General features: G+C 40.9%; 1 protein-coding gene across 3 annotated transcripts in view; it reads left to right on the top strand.

Annotated features, from left to right (window-relative positions):
* Positions 1-21443, top strand: part of PCDH11X (protocadherin 11 X-linked) — a 749953-nt gene that overhangs the window by 305410 nt on the left and 423100 nt on the right. The gene's annotated exons all lie outside the window — the stretch shown is intronic.

Genomic DNA, 21443 nt, shown 5'->3' with positions numbered 1-21443 from the left:
ACAGAGAACAAATCTGTCTCATAAATTTATGTTAGTAGTTGCAAGAAGGTTTGGGTGTGTGTTTTTTAACTCAGTACTGTTTAGTGTAGCATATATGCTGATTTTCTATTGTCAATGATGCCTGATGCAGCTCAGAAAATATATACCAAAACATGACATCATTAAAAAAGAGCAAACCGGAATTAATCAAAGACAATGGGTCAAATTCAATATTAAAATGGAATGATGTGAGCCGGATCATAAATAACTAAGTCCCTACCATACACTGATCCATTGGTTGTTCCAGGTGCATATCACTGTCATTAGCATGGCCCACAGCAACTTAAAAACAAAACTCAAAAGTCTGTTTCACTTCCAATTGCTAGTTAAAAAGCATAATAGCCAGAAATCATTCTATCACATATATTTCAATGGTTTTATCTGCATTCCACTCCCAAAGAGACTGTCCCAAAGGGTTGACCTCACCTTCAGGGTCAACCAACCACCTGCATCAGGCTGGGGTGAAATTTAAAGAGGTCTCCAAAGCATCAAGTAGTGACTGGTGCCCATTGAGACTGGTAGGGTGGCAACAGGAAGCTCAACTGTCGATGGGGCTAAAGCCAATGACAGGCAGAGCAAATTGATTCTTATTTTGTCTCCCTCTTCCCTCCTGCTGAGTTCTACAAGACAACACTGAGATTAAGAAGGAGCAGTCTGAAAGTTTGTTAAGTAGGAAAGCAGGCAAATGAGGAACTGGTTGAAGTCAGCTGGTGGAGCAGTGTCCCAATTGCCCTGATAGACCAGCCTCCTCTGTGGGCAGGTATTCCAAATGTTTCATGAGGATTCTCTTTACCCATAACTGCATATTGCAATGCAGGCAGCTTTCTCTTAATAAAGAAAAAATGTATTGTCTGAAGGGACAGAGGGATGGTTCCTGCTGAACTTCTATTGGTAGGGAGTTTCACTGGTTAGGTCCCAAGTGACAGCCTACCAAAGCATAGGAAATTAAGGGGATTGACCAAAAAATTCCCATCCCATATTTTGATACCATATTGACCCAGCTATAAACTGCACCTGCAAATAAGCCACACCTTTAAAATTCAAGGCTTATTTGCAGGTGTGGCTCACGTCCTGGCACTACCATCCTGAACAGAGGGTGGGGGTGGCCGGCGCGCATCGCCCTGCTCCCCAAACCGGTGTCAGCACTCAGCTCTGAGCGCACTGCACACCTAGCACTACCACGCTGGGGGTGGCCAGTGCTTGGCACCCTGCTCCCCAAGCCAGTGCCGGTGCTTGGCTCCAAATATAAGCTGCACTTTAACTTTTCACATGGGGGGTGTGGCTTATCTTCAGGCCAATCCAGTATTTTTCCCCCAGTGCCCCACTCCCATTTTGAGTGCCTGGCACTGGGCTGAATTCCACTGAATATGCAGGCGGTGTATGTATTCGCAACATCATAAACACAACCTAGAATAGTTCACACAATGTAGAATTTAATTCACACAGAGGAGAAATTGCTGGCACTGTTCCCAGTCACCATATATACATTGAAACACATGTACAGAACCTGCCTCCGTGCAACATGTATGGAGTTTGGTTCAGATGAATGCATGGAGGCTGAGTGCAGGGACATCAAGCATTATTATCTCATCCCACCCCCACCCCCCTCTCTGACACACAAACACAGTCACAATTTTATGACCAAGTTAAACCCTTGAAGAGCGCACTTAAAGACTGAACCACTGACAAAGTTTTAATTATAGCTGTGCAACTCACATCCTAATTAAAAAATCCAAAATACTCACATTCAATCAAAAGTCTATTGCATGTATTCCATTGCACTGGTGATTATTTCATAACTGCTCCCAAACTCTAAAGTGAACTAAACTAGGAAGGAAACAAGTATGTTCCTACAGTCTTAAAGTTGAAGTTAAAGGGTGTGTGCCTTTGGCAGTGCTTCAAATCAACTCGTTCATCTATATAAAAAGTTAGAAAGCGAAAAGTGGAGGCAATGCTCTAGGCAATTTACACAGAAACATAGGTGTTCCTGCTGCTGCAGACACTTAGTCACTTTATCACATATTTTTAAAAATGACCCTTTTATTAATAAAATGTTTGTTTGGATGAAATTGAAATGAACTACTTTGTTTTGTAAAATGACAAACTTGAACTATTTTGGCATAGTGGAAATATTAGGAGCTTAACACTTACTTGTCTATTAACAACGAATTCTATTTAAACTCAACGGGGAAAAATACTACATATGAGTGTTAAATGTCACCTCTGCTTTCCTGGCAGGAATAGAAAGGATTTGAGTCTGGTTTTTTTCCTTTCTCTCTCACTCTCTCTCTCCTCCTTCTGTGAAAATACAGTCCTATTCAAGCTGCAAAATGAAATATGAGTGCTAAACTCTTTGCCAGGGCTGGGAATCTGTATGGCATAAGCACGTCCAACTAAATGCTCCATAAGCCGACAAGTGGCACTTTTCAGCACTCGAGGCTCCGACTTATTTTCATAACTCCTAGGGCTGTTGTTGCACTTCAAAACTGAAACTGCAAAATTAAACACACACTGGGTATTTCCAAGAATCTGGGCAGTTGTTCATTCCAAGCTGCATTCCAGATTTTAAAAAGTACATTTATTCAGAGGTGCAATGCAGCAGCAAAGCAGGGATAGGAGACTATGCCTGTCTCCTGAAATATAAACGATAAAGTTTCTCTTCCCATGAAAAGAGCAGCAATAATAAGCCCATTTCTGTATACTCACGTACCTGCATTTAAAAATTTGTGTATTTTATATTACTGGTTTCATATTTAAATGATTTGGCTCATTTAATTCATTGGGGGGAAACATGCTTGTGCTGTTTCTGTGGCTGCTTTGAGCTTTTGGCTAATTCTTTAATGTTTGACATGCTATTGAAATGAAATATTATTGAAATAGTTCGAGAAATTCTTCAGCTGTTAGTTTGATATGTCACTTGGGGCATGTGTATATGTGTGTTTTAAAGGTGGCATACCTTAAATCAGTAGGACTTCTATTTCTGGATTAGAAGGAATGCAAAAAGTTAATCTCCAGTCCACAACAGAATTGTTGAAGACAAGTTTGGATGTAAAAAGTGGCCAGATACCCTGCTGTACACTGCACAGGACTCTACTAGAAGGAGTCTTTTATTTGAAGGGCTGTCCAGTCCAAATCCAGTTTAAAGATAGAGGAACATTAGAAGAGAAAACATGGGCTATGAAGCTGCTCATTGCTGGATAGTGTTGGAGAGGAGATGGTAGTCATGGTGCATGTTGGTACCAGTGACATGGGAAAATGTAGTTACAAGCTCATGGAAGTTAAATTAAGGTTGCTAAGTAATATGCTGAAATGCAAAACTTCCAAAATCATTCTAGTGAAAGCTGGGCCTGGACAAAAGGGATGTGCTCCACTTGAACTGGGATGGAATCAGACTGCTGGTGCTTAAAATAAAAAGGTGGAAGAACATATTTTTAAACTGATTGAAGAGGAAAATAACATATAGGACCATGGGAGTTGAGGAGGCTTCTGTGCAGACGTTCAGAGGTAGTATTGTTCTGTACATCAAACAAAGCATTAAGTCCAGTAAACTAGAAATCCTGAAAGGGGCAGACTTCTCCACATAATAATTGTGGGTGTTGATACATGGCATCAAATTAGTACTGGGGTCATGCTCCTGTCTCCCCATCTCAAGGGAGAACTTGAGATGAAGGATGAAAGTAAGGAAGCCTCCAAAAGAGAAGACACTGTAGTAATGGGTGCTTTGAACTGGCGATGTATGTGTTCTAGAGATGAGAAAGAGGTTTAAAATTTCTGGACACCCTAAATGACTGTAATCTTGAACAATTGTTGTTGGAACTGACTAGAGGGGTAGCAACCCAGAACCTAATATTGAATGGGGCCCAGGATGTAGTGTAAGAGGTAAGTGTTGTTGAGCCAGATTGGAGCAGTGATCATAGTGCTATTAAATCAATTATACTTGAAAATGGCCAGTTGCCGAGAACATCCCACACAGTGACATTTGATTTAAAAATAGGAAATTTCCCACAAATGAGGAGATTGTTTAAAAGGAAGTTGAAAGGCAAAGTTCAGAGGGTCAAATCACTCCGAAACATTTGGGATTTGTTTAAAAACACAGTATTAGAAACTCAACTGGAGTGTAAACCGCAGATCAGCAAAGGTACAATGAGGGCTAAGAGGACACCAGCGTGGTAAACAAGAAGTCAAATAAGCTATTAGAGTCAAGAAGGCCTCCTTCAAAAAAATGAAGCTTTGTCCAAATGATCTAGCTCAGGAATCTCTCCCTGATTGGCTTGGAGATACGCACTGGGGTTTAAACTTGGGACTTCTGCATGCGAAACAGATGCTCAACCACTGAACTGTGGCCCTTCCCTTTATATATCCAGATTATAACTTGATCACCTTAACCTATATTAAGCAGAAGAGCTCTGCACATCGACAAGCAACATTGAAGTGGTCCTGAAGAAGATATATAAAGTAGTGAAATTTACAGTCAGTTGACTCTGTGGGCAAATCTTGGCATAATACTCTATTCAGCTATGAGGCAAGTACTGTGACACCCAATTCCTACCCTGGGTTAGAATTTAGAATTGAGGAGAACTCAATTCTATCTTATCAACCTACCATCCCATCTTCCTGCTTGCCTCAAATTGCCCCCCACCCTGCCTACCTGCCTGCTTGCCATCTAGCTGCAGCTCCAGTCTCAGGACTGAGGTCACTCATTTTTTCTTTCTCTCCTTTCACCTGCTGCTGTTAGGACAGTGAGTTAGGCATTGGAGGGAAGGCAAAAGGAGACCTTGTTCCTCCCAGCATGGTAAACAGGTGGCCAGATTTAAGAGATTTGGAAGTTCCTAAGAGCTGGTAGAATGACTGTGCTCCATTGTACCCCTGATGGAGGTCATGTTGGGTTTAACTGAACTGGAAATGTCTTGGGATTAGCCGAGATTGTTTTGATTTGGGACAGGGGATTCTGTGCTTTTTCTAAGCCAATCAGAGGAGATTAACTTAAATGACGGTATCTAAGCAATGGCTACATGGCCATTTATCATCAATGCTTTAGTGGCATCCAGCAATGTGGATCCTGAATTGAGGGAAAGTTGGACTAGATTCCTTGATCTTATTGTTGCAGACTAAATGCAGACATTGTTGCTGGTTGAAGTAGTTGCTGTTTCTCATTCACATCTTTTTGGATGATTTCCTATATGCAATTTGGAAGCAGGTGGTTAGAAAGAAGTGTTTAAAAACATGAGGCTCGAGGGCCTCAGCTTACAATTAAAGCTCTGCAGCAGATACAGCTGTTAAACTGTGGAAAGGGGTGATGGGAACTACTTAACAGAAGGCAGGAGATTGTTCCTTTTGTTTCTACTGTGACTGTGTACAGACTTCCATCAAGCTAATGAGAAGGACACGAGGAGGGCCCATCTGGATTAGCTTAAAAGTCTGTCTAGCTCAGCTTCATATTTCCCATAGTGGCCAGCCAGATGTTCCTAAGATGTCTGCTGGCAGGGCTTGGAGCCAACAGTCCTCCCCTACTTGGTGCAGAGAAACTTCTTTTCAGATGCATGCTGCTCTTGAATGTGGAGGCTTCATTTTGCTAGCATGGCTGATAATATGTTTCTCCCCTGGCTCAGGGAGTGTGGTGTAGTGGTTAAGAGAGATTGATCCGTAATCTGGGGAACCGGATTTGCATCTCTGCTCCTCCACATGCAGCTGCTGGGTGACCTTGGGCCAGTCACACTTCTTTGAAGTCTCTCAGCCCCACTCTGAGGTGTCACAGAGTGTTTGTTGTGGGGAAGGAAGGGAAAGGAGAATGTTAGCCACTTTGAGACTCCTTCGGGTAGTGATAAAGCGGGATATCAAATCCAAACTCCTCCTCCTCCTCACTGATTGCATTAACAGGCTGACATCGAGACGTGTGTCCATGGCATGCATGGAATCCCTCCAGCAGTGCAGGCTCCAAGGATACAGACACCAGAGGCCCTAGTTCAGCATTCCCTGATTCAAGGGCCCCTTTCATCTCATGAGCTGTAGCTCAGATCTGATCTGGTCATGATACTGGGGCCTGGAGTGCTTCTAGCATTTCTTCTTCTTGTACTTCAGATCTAACAGATTTAGCCAGGCCCTGCCTATTAGACTTACACCCTGCCTGCTGCTCAGGACCAAGATCCTACTGCTATAGTTGGTTTGGCTCGCTTTCCAAAGGGAGATCTTCCATCTGTTTCTGTCCTAGCTAGGGATGGGGGAGAGATTCAATTCAGTTCATATTTAAGGCACATTCTGAAACAATGCACAAACTGGAGCACAGCCATCCTTTGAAATTCATACTTCTCTAGATTTTGCAATGCAGTGCTCCAACCTAATATCATGGAGGGGGGGGGAGAGATATGTAGAAAATATATAGAAATATATATCTGTTTTTATTCAGAAAATGTGTATACCTGTATTAGGCAAAATTGCATTCTAATGTGCATATTGGGAGAAATTCACACTAAAATGCTGGATAATCTTCATGAGGGATTTTAAACAACAGCAACAGCAACAAAATCGTGAAATGAAGGGGAAATGTGGAGCACTGAACTTGCATGGGAAAATGAGAAGCTGAGAAGAACCAAAAGTGACAGATTCAACCATCCCTAGCCCCCGCATGTCTCTCTGTGACTCTAGATCCTTTTGTGTAAGGTGGTGTGGCTAACCCAATTAGCCTTAAAAAAGCTTTCTCCATTGCCTTAAGTATGGGGTGGGGGAGTGGAAGCACTATTCAATGGCCTCATGGGCTCTCCCATTTATACCTTCCCAGCACCACCAGCTATGTGTTTCGTTTCCTTATTCATTTATTTAACACCAAGCCTGAAGGAACAACTCAGCAAGTGTAAATCAAAAGTCACGTGAATATCGCTTGGCCCTCCAGATAAAAGAACTGTTTTATTCCCCACCTGTGAACTTGATTTCATTTAAACCCCATTTGCTGCCAGGTTTTCATCTTTTCTCTCACGTTCCCATTTCAGCTAGGCCTCTCCCAGGCATACCTGCTCAACTTTTTTCGGACCTAATTTGAATGGGGGAAGGGAACGTGCAGGCACCAGGGAAGATCCTTGTAGGTGTGTGTGTGTGCCCATCATTGCCCTGTTGGTAACCCGGGATTTATATCTGTGACGACTAGAAAAGGAGCAGTATCTCTGAGTGTTTTGCCTAGCATTGCTGTTATATAAAGACATGTGCTGGTAGGGAGGAAATGGAGCTCTGCTGCACACTTGACTGAGAATGCATCCCTCCCCATGTCAGTCTGCATTATGAAATCTTGCTTGTGTTGATTCGAAGCAGAGGTAAACATCTCTTACTCTGAAATTTGCTGCAAGAGTGGATGTGGTTGGATTAGATTCAGACAGCAGAGATCTGTCTCCCAGGGGGGATTCATAATTAACATACCATACCGTCTTTTACACAGAGGCGGTCATTAAAGCGGCGGTAGTGGGTACCTTCGTCTATCAGGAAGATAATGCAGTAGGGAATATCATGCTTGAAAAGCCTTAAAAGAATGCTACACCTACACAAAATTGTGCCAATTTGTGGAAATGGAGGAAATTTACCTGTAAAGGAGGGGGGAAACTGATACATTATTTTGTAGCTACAAGGCTCGGGTGTTACTAGGCAAGCTTTAAAAGACTGGATTCATCCTGTCTCCTTTGCAGAAATTGTGATCATTGGGAGCAGACGAGGCGCAATATATTTTTGTATCTGAAACAAAATGTCCCACGGCTGCCCCTGTGATGCAGGTGGCATGAATCTTTGCAATGCATAGCCTTTGCAAACCTTCACTGCCAGGGAGCAAGTCTGTAAGAGCATCCAGAACACTCCACTCTCACCAAGGTTTGACACTGTCCAGCATCTAAGTGGAGCAATGGAATGCCTCCCACTTGAAAGGCTTTGGTGATAGGGGGTGTTCTAGAGAGCTTTGGTGCTGACCAGCAAGAAAGCAGACTTGTCTGGCAGTGACAGAAACAGTGGGGCAAGCAGGGCACCACCTTTTGTGTTTCCACTGCCTGGGATGGCTGCTTCACCCTCCCTCATCTGTGGGCTAGCTTTGATTGGGAGGGTATGTTGTAGCAGCTCAGGGAATGGAAAATATACACTTCTGAAAAAGAAGTTTTGAAGAATACATGTTGCTTGGAGGCTATGCATACTGATCAGAGAATGTGTATGTTGCCCGGGGAATATACAAAATAACAATTGAGTTATGCACATTACCCACAGTCTGTTGGGGATTTTGCATAATGGCCAGAGAGTGCACAAAATTCAGTCGATATATGTATATTTTTCCAAAACCTCCAAAAACTGTAATCACTGGAGAGTGTACAAAATTAGTCAATATATGCACATTTCCCATATATTGATCAGGAAATGTGCAGAATTACCTCTTCCTGGAAGCTTTATGTGCACATTCTCCATGATGCCCAGTGAATGCACTACAATAGCTGCTTGTTTTGCACATTAACAACTTAACCAGGGCTCCCCCACACACACCAGAATTCACCTCAACTCCATTCTGGAACCTCTCAGGTAGGCACCATTGCCATTATAAGAGAACAAGGGAGGTGTTCACTTTGAGTTCCAGTACCTCTTTTTCTAGAAAACATAGCACGGCCCTTATCATATACATACAAACTACCGCAAATGTCCTTAAAATACATTTGCATATTTGTGATTTTCTTGACACTGAAATATCTGAAATGCCCCCTGCTAGCATGTCAGGTTCATTTCCCAAATAGATGATTGTGTGAATGAAGATCGAAATAAAAACAAGCAATGTCCAAAGCAATATGAGAATGGGTTCCTCGCTGCTTTCCTTTCCTTTCCTTTTCCTTCCTTCCTTCCTTCCTTCCTTCCTTCCTTCCTTCCTTCCTTCCTTCCTTCCTTCCTTCCTTCCTTCCTTTTATAGTGACAGATTACCTTGTCACGATGTTTGGGTTGTTAAACCCAGATAAAATGTGGCCCTGTCTGCCAATGACGTTAAGGAGACAACTAAATCCCATTTCCCTTTTCTAAAGTTCACCTTCTTGCAGGTGCTGCTTTTAAGTGTGTCTGATATGATCCAGAGTTTTCAAAAGGCCAGCAAGGTGAGCAGGGAACTGTCAAGCATCTGGCATCTTAAAACACCTGATCCCCGCTTTTACTTTGAGTTCAATTTCCTGTAAAAATGCTAAGAAAAGTGTGAGACCTTCCAAAGCCAGAGCTATACAAGTCCATGTTGTCTCTTAATACTATCGCCAACCTTTCTCTCTTGGAGTTGAAGCATAACCTTGCTTTTATATATGCTTTTTCTCAGAGGTGTGCAAGAGGACCATCTCAGAGTCTATTATGTATTTTCGTTATTTCTAAATATATATATACTCCGCCTTTTGAGGAACTTGTCTATAAGGCAGCTCACAACCTCCAATAAAAACGAACACTGTCCGATGGTAAAATATTAACAATTGCAAAATACAATACAGCTAAACATTACACTAGCAAAAAAAGACTGTAAAATGTAACACGGATAATAAACACCTTTAAGACGCAAGAAGCAACCTGAATTAAAAACTGCAGGAGTAAAGTAGGCAGATTTGCAATGGCATAGGAGAAAATAAAAGTTTTCAACAAACAGTGAAAACATAGCAATGTTGGGTGTTGCTTCACTTCTAAGGGAAGAGGATTCCATAGAGCTGGTGCCACAACACCAAAAGCATGTGCTTGAATCACAGCATGATTTACAACAGCGGCATGTGACATGGTCATTAGATCTCTATCCATAGATCAAAATGACTAGGGTGAGATGTACAGGGAAAGGAGATTTCTCACTCACTCTAGATTCCAACTCTTTGGTTGCTTACACATGAGACACTGCAGATAAGTGTACTAATGAACGTGAACATGAAAAATAGTTGTACTTTCAACGCAGGAAATACAATCTTTTCCTCATCAATAGACTGAAGATATTACTGTCCTCAACACACATAGCATGCTGCTGGCAACACTTCAGCAAATCTTTTGGGCCATTTGGATTGCCTATAGAAAGAATGAGGAAACAGTGAGTTTCCATATATTACAGTACAAAACCACATCTCCCACATTCTCCAAACAGTGGAACTGATGGTAGCTAGATTCCAACAAGATCAGGAGAACCACCAGTTCCCCTTCACTGAGCTACATGGACATGTATGCTTACATCATATACTGGATAATGGTTATCTATAATTATATTCTTTATTCCACTATTGTATGTGCCACCATCTTCCCATCTTCCTCATTTTATTGTTGTCTTTGGGCAAGCATTATAAAAACTGGGAGGGGGAAGATAATCAAAAAGATACGTTAAAAGTGTGCAATGGAACATATGAAAAGGACGTATTCCATATGCTCAATGTCCAGCTTCCACAGCACAAAACACATCTCTGGGTTTGTAGGGTACAGATCATCACATGAAGGGTCCCTACAGGCATTTGGATATAGATGCCCCAGCTTCTATACAGACAGGTCCTTGAACACATGGAATATGAAGCAGGTTAAACTTTTCCAACACATGCATTTGTTTATTAATAAGAATAGTCATATGGCTTCACAGTTATTTCACACAAACATGTTCTTTTTGTGTCAGAATGCAACATCAAATATGAGTGAATGATCCATCACATGTGTACTTTTTAAGCACTGAGAATGATATCACTTCAAACATGTTGCTGCCCCTCCAACCCTCACCAAGGATTCAAATCGAGGATCAGCCATCAAATGATGCATATGCATGGGTGAAACAACTATATATATCACAAGCTGCTGAGTGTGTGTTCAACACCCAGAACTGTTACTATTTTTGAGTTCTGTTTGAGATGGTTCACTCACACATTTAAGTCTTAATTTCATATTGGAGTCATCATGCAGTGGATTTGCATGTATGAACCAGGTTGTGGAGAATTAGCAAAAATGCAAGAGATTTCTTAGAATCTCTTCAGTTTGAGAATTCTAGACCAATTAGTCAGTTAAAAAAAATAGAGATACTGTAAATATTCTTCATTGTGAAAACCACAGCCTAATCTCTGCATGGTTTATTTTTGGGGTAATTTAATCTTTCCGAATTTTGCCAAGCTGAAATATTATAAATGTTAACCAACAGTTTTCAGAGATCAAAGCAATCAATTTGAATAATTTATTTACATGTAACATTGAGAAAGAAGTTTCATTATCATAAATCTAGGGTTTAAATATCCTAAAATAATTGCACCTCTGGAGAATTAAGCATAACTCTCTCTGCCTTGACCTATTTTTTCTACCCAGGGGTGAATAACCCATTGACCTCTTAGTTTATATTATCATCTCTGTCCCACAATATCTGTTCCACAATTCATCACAGGCACATTTCTAATCTCATTCAGTATTTATTTATTTATTTTAGCATACTTTATTTGTCATTAGGTACCAGTTTTGCTGCTGAAGTCAAGTTGTTTTGATTCCTCATCTGATTTAGCAGTAGTCAAAATGGTGTCCTCTCGTTGCTTTTGAACTACAGCTCCCATAATTCCTGAACATTGTCCATGATAATGGGAGTTACTGTATAATAACACCATTTGGAAGGCTGCACCTAGGTTATTATTTTTCACAGATCCAGTTCATACATTTACTGCTACATGAATGATCTTCAAAAAAAGAAAAAACAAAGAAAGGTTTCTAAAATCCCTTCTCCTGAACAAACAGGAAGAAAATTTCCGCCAACAGTTATGTTTTGACTGTGCAGCAATACATGTAAAGCACTGTATACATTTTTAATGCAAATCCACATTTTATTTAGTCCTCTTCTTCATTTCATCCAACTCTTCGAGTCAGGTTTTCCTCCACGGTTTCCTTATTCTGAAGCAAAGCAGCTGTGTGGATTAGAAGCCTAACCCTCCATCTACCTGATTGGTTGCATAAACCAAGGATGGGAAACTCAGGATTGTCCAGATGTCATTAAATGATCACACTAGCTATGCACTCTGATTGCTAGCTTTGTTGCCCTCTAGGAGTTGCAGGTGAACATCTGGAGTGAGGAGAACTCTAGAAGACCAGAATTCTAAATCATGCAAGGTGCCTAGAGAAAAGGCCCGCTTCTTCAGAAGTTCTTTCACCAAACCAGTGAGCGTAACAGGTACTGGGAGGTGGAACTAGAACACTCATGCCCACTCCCCCTAATCATATGAAAAATTACAAGGCCTGAAAATGACTTGTGTGTGCAGACACACTAAATTTCATCTTCCCATAATAGACACTTGCTGTAAGCATGCACTGAAATGAAGTTCTGAGGTAGCTTCGTAACATAATCTCTATAAATTATTTAAAATTCTTATCATAAATTTTAATTTAGTGCTGATCTGCTTGCTAATCTGAGGAGATGTTAAGTATCCTTTGCAAGGCATAGTGATGTATGAAGTCTGGCATTAGTGTCATTGAACATCTTTATCAGTGTTCCATGGTATTCTATCTTCATGAGTTGCAAGCAGGGCAGGCTAGCTATATAATCTTTCTAAACTCACAGAGTCCTAATTTCACAGAGGAGTAAAATTTATCCTAAGACATTTCTCTTGACATGGACCTAAGAAATTAAAAAATGGGTTTAAAGCACCTATATTTATGAGCTATAATAAAAGTGAATAATCTCATATGAAAAGCTATCTTTGCATGGTAAAGACAGTCAGACAAACTAGACTTGAGGTTGCATCAGGATTTTGCATTAGAAGATTCCATTTCTGCTTTGGTAACACTACATTTTGTTTTCTCTTGATGCATCATGAACCTCTACACTGGACTTGGGTCAATAACGCCTGAGAACTTTAAAGGAGCTCTACTCCATGAGCTACCTACTCCCATTAATTCACTTCCGGTACTCAAAGAAGCTTCACCAACCCACTGCTTTTCTAAAACTTTATCCTAAGTGATTAGTCACTGTATTTCCCCTAAAGTTGGCTAATCCTTGACTGTTGGCTATGCTGGTGAGGGATTATGGGATTTTTACTTCAAAACACCTGGAGGACCCCAGAATGGAGAAGTCTGTTCTATTACAAAGTTCATTTTCCTGTTAGACCTTGTTAGAGAAAAGCAAATACAGCACATTCCTTCTCACAAACTTCTAGTTAATGCACCTGCTACTTTAAACCATGGGAGGGCACTGTTTGTCTAGCAGTCTAGCCAGCAATTACTTGTTGTTTTTGCTTTGTCTAAGTTAACCCCCGCCCCAAAAGCTGAGCCATTTTGTTTGTTGTTCTCTCCAGGCAAGATGTCTGCTACTTGCTCTCCATCATCTCAACTCATCATGTAAATAGTTACTACATGAATAAAGCTTTGGAACTGCTGGAATAAGACAATAAGCAGTAGGTGCAGAAAATTTGACAAGGAGTGGGCCTGTCTCACCTCAGCTGGATGGAAATTATTTAATATTGGGCCCACAGTACTGAATTCATGGCTTCTGGTGGATAAAAACCACATGACCTAGCCATGGGGGGCTACTAACAGTGATTCCCCAAAATATCTCAGTGATCAGGCAGTTCTTGATGTATCCTGGAGCCAAGTTGTGAAACTCATTGCAAATTAATATGAGAATGTTAAATGTGGCTCTGTAACATATTGGTAGCCAGTGCAAGCTTTGGAGCACCAAAGATATATGCTGGGAATAGTCTTGACTGGGAATAGTCAAAATTTTAGTGTGAATTTACCCTAATAAACACAATTTCATGAATAGTTTTTTACTAATATACACATTTTTTTTCAAACACTAGTCCCTGAATTGTGTATTTTTGTGTATTATTTTCACTAATATACTCATTTCTTCCCATAATATATGCATTTTGTAAACATTGGTTAGAGAATTGCACTGTAAAATTCAGAGAAGTGTGAGTCTAAGGATGGCTGTATTTTGTTCTTATGTTACTTTTGAAATTGAGAATTAGGTAGGTGTGCCTTAAGTGTCAACTGAATAGAATTTATTTCTGTCCCTCATTGAATATCCCAACAGTCCCATCCAGCTTGGCCACTAGCTAGGGATGATGGGAATTGTAGTCCAAAAAAAAATCTGGAGGGCATCCCATTGGCTGTTTACCTCCATGGCCAGGATGCCCCTCACCATTGATCCTTTAAAACAATCTGTCCATGCTGGGCTGGAAGGTTGTATAGCCTTTTCTTCTGCTGTTTCCCACATCACATTTAAAATGTGATTCACTATTTTGAATGCAGACACCTAGAATGGTAGTAGAAAGAATATAATTACAGAAAAGAACTGCCCACTTTCAATATATCTCTCTCCATTTCTCTCTCTTTCTCTCTAACATAGGCCATGTTTCTAATAAATGGAGGTAGATTTAAGGGAGTCGTACTTCACCTGACAGGAAATAAAACCATAACAAGTGGTTTTAATTGCTAATGCACTTGTATTAACAGGGCAATTGGAGACAATTGTGCTATCAATAATTACTGAGATATGGTTAAGGAATAGAGCACAAGGTTGGCTGTTTCCAGCCAAATGGAGATCCAGTAATTGTCTGCTGTATCCAATTGTAAAGTATAATGTCTTCTGAAGGTTGAGGTTTATGAGAGTGGTTCATTATGCGCACCAAACAATGCTTTAGTTTGCTATTGTTTCTACTCGAAGCAGATAGCAAGTGCTGTAGCTGAAATTGGGCTCTAGGGACCTAATGTCTACCAGTTGGTTAACCTTGTGACATTCCACTAAAAAGCACTAGCATCGTTTTTTTGAAATACATAATACATGAACTCCTCTGATTGTTTAGCATTGATCAGCACTTGAATAAATTGAGTCGCTGTCATATTAACATAAGCAGCAATGCTTTGGTGGAGATGGTGCTTAAAAAAAACAAAAAAAACCCTCTCCCAGTAGTAGATCTAGTGGTTTAGGGCTTTCTTCTAAAACAGAAAGTCAATTTAGATGGCGGCAGGGTTACAAATCCCCTTGCAAAAGATGAGAAAATGCTGCAAAGCTCTATCCTTTTGATGGCACGCAACGTTCCATTTTACTTCCTAGATGAGGCTGCCAGTATGGATTTGTTTTCAGACTTCTTGTCTTCTGTGTTGTCAGATCTGTCTGTCTTTGCATTTTTCTCTCACTGCCGAAACCCAGGTAGGTTTCTCTAGTAAGGTAATTGGATGGTGTGTCAACAGGCAAACCAATATAATTTGCTTCCTTTAGTACTCGACAGGGGATGGCATTAAAGATTCCAGTCTTAACTCTGAAAAAAAAAATGAAAATGCAAGCATGGTGAGGCTGTTGCCATTGTTGTTTTTAAAGAAAATACCCACTGTTGTTTATTTCTTTTCATGCACAGAGAGAAAGAGGGGAGGAGGAATCCACACAAGTAAAATCCTGTAAATCTCACTTCACAAACTGCCCAGCTTAATTGCACACAATTGGGTATATTTTTGCATCCTGTTCATAATACCAGGAATAATAACAGACTAGTAAGAGATGGCTGTCTCTGAACGTGTAGCTGCTACCAGTGCCAATTCATTTGGGATAAGAAAGTCATGACACCCTAGAAAGCATGTGCCCCAGGACCTATTGGCAAATCAAGTTCTGTCTAGGTTGTAAGTTCCTGTTTCAGTTGCACAATTCCTGAATGATGTGATTTCCCATCTTACCAGTGAATCCCAAAGCTGTCCAGCAGAGCAAGAGGCAGGTCTCAGCCAAGTTGCTGAATCACTAAGGAAGTAGTCTAGCCAAGGAGTCATACAATGATTTCATTGAATTATTATGCTTATTATTACCCCCTACTAAGGTCCCAGGGCAGGTTGCAACAATTTAAAATACAAGATTAAAAACCAGCTTAAAAGCTTACCATTACAAATCACAAATGGCCCCCGAAGCAGAAGCAAAATCTCATGGTTGGCACATTCCCACTAAATATGAGTTTATTTGGCAGCATTAATGAATATTTGGTATGCTTTGTGGAAGTGTGAACCTTGTGTATTCCATTATGGAATATATTTTCATATAATCATCGCATCTTAGAGTTGGAAGGGACCCCAAGGATCATCTAGTCCAACTCCCCGCAATGCAAGAATCTCATCTCAGCTAAAGCATCCATGACAGGTGGCAATCCAAGCACTGTTTTAAAACCTCCAAGGAAGGAAAGTCCACCACCTCTTATGGGAGTCTTTAAGGCTTGGGACCCAAGTACCTAAAAGGGTTGTTTCCCCAGTTCCACTCACACTGTGATTGGCAGGTGAGGCCTGGTGCTCCCATTGGGAAGTGTCCAGTTGATGGTGACCTGTGACAGGACCTGTTAAGTGAAATGTCCTCACTAGTGAGGTGCATCTATCTCCCTAATAATTGACTTTCCGGAGAAATGTAAAAACCAACCAACTGAGCGATCCAGGCTGATGTTGCCTATGCATTTTGTGGCTCTTTCTGACAACCCTTGAGATCACTAATTGAGATACAGTGGTATCTCGAGTTACAAATGCTTCAGGTTACAAACTGCGCTAACCTGGAAGCATTACCTCAAGTTGAGAACTTTGCCCCAGGATGAGAACAGAAATTGTGTGCCAGTGGTGCAGCAGCAGCAAGAGGCCCCATTAGCGAAAGCACGCTTCAAGTTAAGAACATTTTCAAATTAAGAACGGACCTCCAGAATGAATTCAGTTCATTACTAGAGGTGCCACTGTAATTGTTTTTAAGATGTTTTAAATATTTTTTGTTAAAAGTTTTATCATAGCTATGTCTACCACACTGAGCTCCTTCAGGAGGAAAAAGCAGGGTATAAATTGAGTTAATGGCAACAATGACAACGGCAAATGCACTACTGTGCCCTCCTGATTATAATAAAGTCAGGTCTTTTGTTATCTAGAAAGTCATAGTCTAGTTCTGTTCATGCCACAGAAGTATAAAAAATGGACTCTCCAGTTTGCCAGCCTCCTCATCAGACCTCCTCCAGCTATAGAATAGAAGTTTTTCTCTCTAGAGAAGTACATCTCTCTCTTCCCTCAAGCAGCATTCTCAGACTCCCTGTTTAGCATCCAGATGCTTCATCTTCTCAGTTGCTCGGCCATCTGCCAACTGGGTGATCCAACTTCCCTCGCTTTTTTCTTATACTAGCCAAAAGCAGGAAACTGGGCTGAGAGAATACTTCATTAACACCTCAACATTGCTATTTTTGACTAGCTAGAAGAAACACACTCCCCCGCCCCGATGCCCTGTGTCTAACTCTTGACTTTCACCAAACTTTTCTTTTATATTATTGTTTATTATTATCACTATTCTGAATGTGCTCCAAGAACATTGTGACACATGATAATGGCAGCAATTGTTGCAATTCAGTCATTTTGACTTGTGATGAAAGGTTAAATTGTTTTGAACTCAGCGGCTTGAAGTGTGTGTGTGTGGTTTGTTGCCCCCCCAGCTGACTAAAAGGCTTCGATTCTGTAAATATGTATCTCCCATCCCTTATGTTCTTTCTTTCATTTTATCTGATTTGTGTGGGATTGGACTCCTCTTGCTACTGTCCTTATGAAATGAACAACCCCTTTGCAATTGAAAAGTTCCCTACTATATAAAAGAGAGAGAGAGAGTTCTCTCCCCTTCTCTTTGTTTCCGATTTATCTTACTTTGAAGGACACATTTAGCTTAAATTGAGACTGTTGCAGTACCCAGCTAGGGCCCAATACATGCTTACACCTCAGACCAAAACTGGTTAATCACACTGTTTCCTCAGGAAATATTGGCAATTGCAGTTCTTTGTGGGAAAGAATGTGAATCTATATGAACTGAGAGAAAGGATATAAATTGGTACAGTTACCAAACTGTGATTCCCAGGATTCTTTGGGGGAAACCATGATGACAACACAGGTATTAAACTGAACTAGTCATGTAAAAGGTTTTTGTTTTTAAACTATGCTCCATTTGGAGCACGTTATATTAATCCAAATGAGATGTAATTAAGGTGTGTGTCACTGTGGCCAAATCAGATACCTCAAGGAATGAACTTCAACTGGCCACAGACACCTGGACATCCAAGCTCAGGCCTGAGTCCAGAAGCACATTCTAACTGCATACCTTTGTCTTCTGATGAAGTGTTAATCCCTATTCCCTGTTCTGTCTTCTGACTGACCAAAACCACCTCTGTCTTGTCTGGATTATGTTTCAATTTGTTCACCCTTGTCCAATCCATTACTGACGACAGACACTGATTTAGAACTGAGACAACTTCCTTGGATTTAGGTGAAAAGGAAAAATAGAGCTGGGTGTCATCAGCACAGAACCGATGACACAGAACTCTGGACAAGCTCTCCCAGTGGTTTAATATAAATGTTAAACAGCATGAGGGATAGACTAGAACCCCAAGGGACACCACAAGCCAATGGCCAAGGTGTCAAAAAGTCCTACAGCATCACCTCCTGGGTTCGTTTCTCCAGGTAGGAACAGAACCATTGTAGAACAATGCCTCCAAGTCCCCTTCCCAGCGAGGTAGCCCAGAAGGATACCATGATTGATGGTATCAAAGCAGCTGAGAGGTCCAACTGAACTAGCAGGGGCACACTTCCCATGTCCAAAATAACCAGCAAATAAACAGATACATAGAAGATTGCATATAACTGCATAAAAGTTATGTGTGCATTTTTGGGGTAAAATTATAACACTTGTAATTTGCTGCAGAGATACTGTACAGTGTAGGGCTTGACTCTCATATGCATGTGTATTTTTCTGTATGCTTTTGATTATAATTGGTTTTTCCCCCAAAACTGCCATACACAACAGGTTGGATATATCTAGGCCCTAGATGCAATAGGTGTTCCTATGTGAGGAAATCTTAATTGGATCACAACCATCAAATCCCATGTATAAATCTTTATCCTAACTGAGCACACCTCCCAGGGGAAGAAAATCCAAAGATGGGGTTCCATAATAGAAAAAGCCCTGTCCCTATTCACCAGCATATGGGCATTATGAGACTTGCCACACAGATTGACAGTATTGATAGTGACCTCCTCTTGTACATTGTAAGTTCCTTTCTTATTAGCTGCCATTGACTCAACATTTTGGTTAGTGAAGATACTGCTGTGATCAGGAGATGCTAATCACTTTAATGAGTGCATTGTGTCACAATGTCCAAATTAACTTGTGCAAGAGAATGAGAGATCTGGAATGTCCACTGCAATAAATATTTGACTTCCTTATTGCATGAATCGGTACTTTCTGTGTGCAATTGAGATGGCAGTCAGCTGTTCTGAACACTTTTGTCAGGATTGGAAGGCTGACTTTCACGAAAAGAAGCTACACATAACACCCCTTCTGGTCTGTACCAAATTTGATCTAATCCAGTATTCTCTTTCCAACAGTAGCTGACTAAATGCTTCAACCCTGCCCTTTCATCTCATATTCAAAAGTGTACCGCTCCTGAACATTGAGATTCCATGTACATTTTCGCCCAGCTGTCAACTGCTCATATGACAAACTGGTGTGCAATGTTTACTGCAGAAAATCCAGTTTTGCCATTGAGTTGTGTTGAGGCTGGGAAGGCAGGAAGTTGCCTTTTACTGAGTCAGACCTTTGGTTAGTCTTGCTTATTGCTGCCTACATCGATCAGCAGTGGCTCTCCAGAATTTCAAGCAGGGAGTCTCTCCCAGCCCTACCTTGAGATACTAGGGACTGAAATTGGGACCTTCTTCATGCAGCCTTCAGTTGCTTTGTCTTCAGAAATTGGGGACATGCCTTTTTATAATTTCATACCCTTAGTCACTGCAGGCAATCCTTTATGCTCCATGAACAGATTTCAGGATTTTGTTCCTTGTCTAATGATTTGAGATGTTCTTGTGATAGGAGTGCAACAGAAGCTGATTTTCTTCATTCTCCTCCTCCTCATCTCCAATTGTTCTGTCTTCAAACCACCCACATGGTTTTGCCACATGCCCTTCCTTCCACCTGCTGTCTCATTTCTTGTTCTACCTCCTGCTTGGATCCCCTGCTGCTTTCTCTCCCTGCCTTCTTCTTCTTCGCATAGCAGCTCCTGCTGTGGTGTTCTTTGTTCCCTCATGTATGTATATTTTGCATCCAACTTCTCTTTATTTTCCAAACTCTATAAATGTGTTGCTTATATTTGTTTCGATTATATCTTGTTTTTTCTTTGAAAAATATATTGGCATACGTATTTCATATATTTCCATATTACACAACAGTTCCATAACTAATCTTGGTGCATGCTCCTTGATTTAGCTTTTCCTGGCCATGGGATAGGTCTTACTGGTCTGGTTCAGATGCAATGATTTAAAAAATGGTTAATTTGCATGTGCATGAGCCTTGGGCTCACTCTGTTCTTTCTACCACTTCTCCACTAGTGTGGCTTCAAAGAGCAGATTAGAAGGGGGTTTTTTGTGCCTGATTTCAATGAATCACAGTTTAGTGTTGCATCTGAATTCTGCACTAAACTATGAGGTGATGAAACAATACAGCAGAGCAAACTGTGGTTTGAATTTGGTCTGTTTCAAGAACCCATGCTGAAGAGTAATCAAAGTTTTTCCATGTTCAGACTTTAACACTTAACTGTGGTTAGTCTAAAACAGAAGCGGAAGGTTTCAAACTCTTCTCAGTCACACCAGATAAGGAGAGGAGGAGGGAGGGTGCAGTAACAAGGCTTACTGCAAATCATTTCCATGAGGTATTTTTAATGTTGTAAATGTGACTGTTGCCTTCAGACAAACTCCCAATGGAATATTGGTCACATGACTAGAGAAGTTAGTTCACTGTAGCCTGGGGCTGGATGAGACCCACTAACACTGCTTAGACAGTTGTTATTTCATTCATTAGATAATTGTTTTTCAACATATCACATCTGCAACTCTTCACTAACCTAATAAATAGTACAGTTACATCTGAACAAGGTGATAGTATCACACTGGAAATTTAATTGGGAATGAACAAAGGATGGAAATTGAGGTGGTCCTCCAAATGTTGTTAAACTCCAACTCACATCAGCCCCCACAAGTGTGGCCAATAATCAGAGCTGATGGGAGACAGAGTCCCAACAATATATGGGGGGCACAGGACCCCCATCTCTGATGTAGGAGGTTGGAAATGAATTTTACTTACAGCTGTAATTGGATAAAGGCTGTTAGGGTTTTACCATTCTCACAGTAAGAGTGTGATTTATTTTATCTATTTATTATTGTCACAACTTTAATTAGAGAGGGAGGGCCTTTGACAGGATCAATAGTTTAGAGAGTTCTCTGAAAGTGGGGCATTGGGGGTATTGCCTCAGCCCTAGCTCAGAGAACCAGTGCCTTCTGCTGCATACCCCAGGTTGCTGGCCAAGCCCTTCACGGATAGCTTGTGCCATAGCGGGGACTTCCAAACCTTGTCAACTTTGCCAAACGACGGTCCACAGTAAATGGATCCTTATCTTATGCCATGCCAGCATTGGCTG

Source organism: Podarcis melisellensis (assembly GCF_964234715.1).
Source record: "Podarcis melisellensis genome assembly, chromosome: Z".
Taxonomy (NCBI): Eukaryota; Metazoa; Chordata; class Lepidosauria; order Squamata; family Lacertidae; genus Podarcis; species Podarcis melisellensis.
Note: the sequence above shows the minus strand (reverse complement) of the source record. Positions and strands in the feature narration are given on the sequence as shown.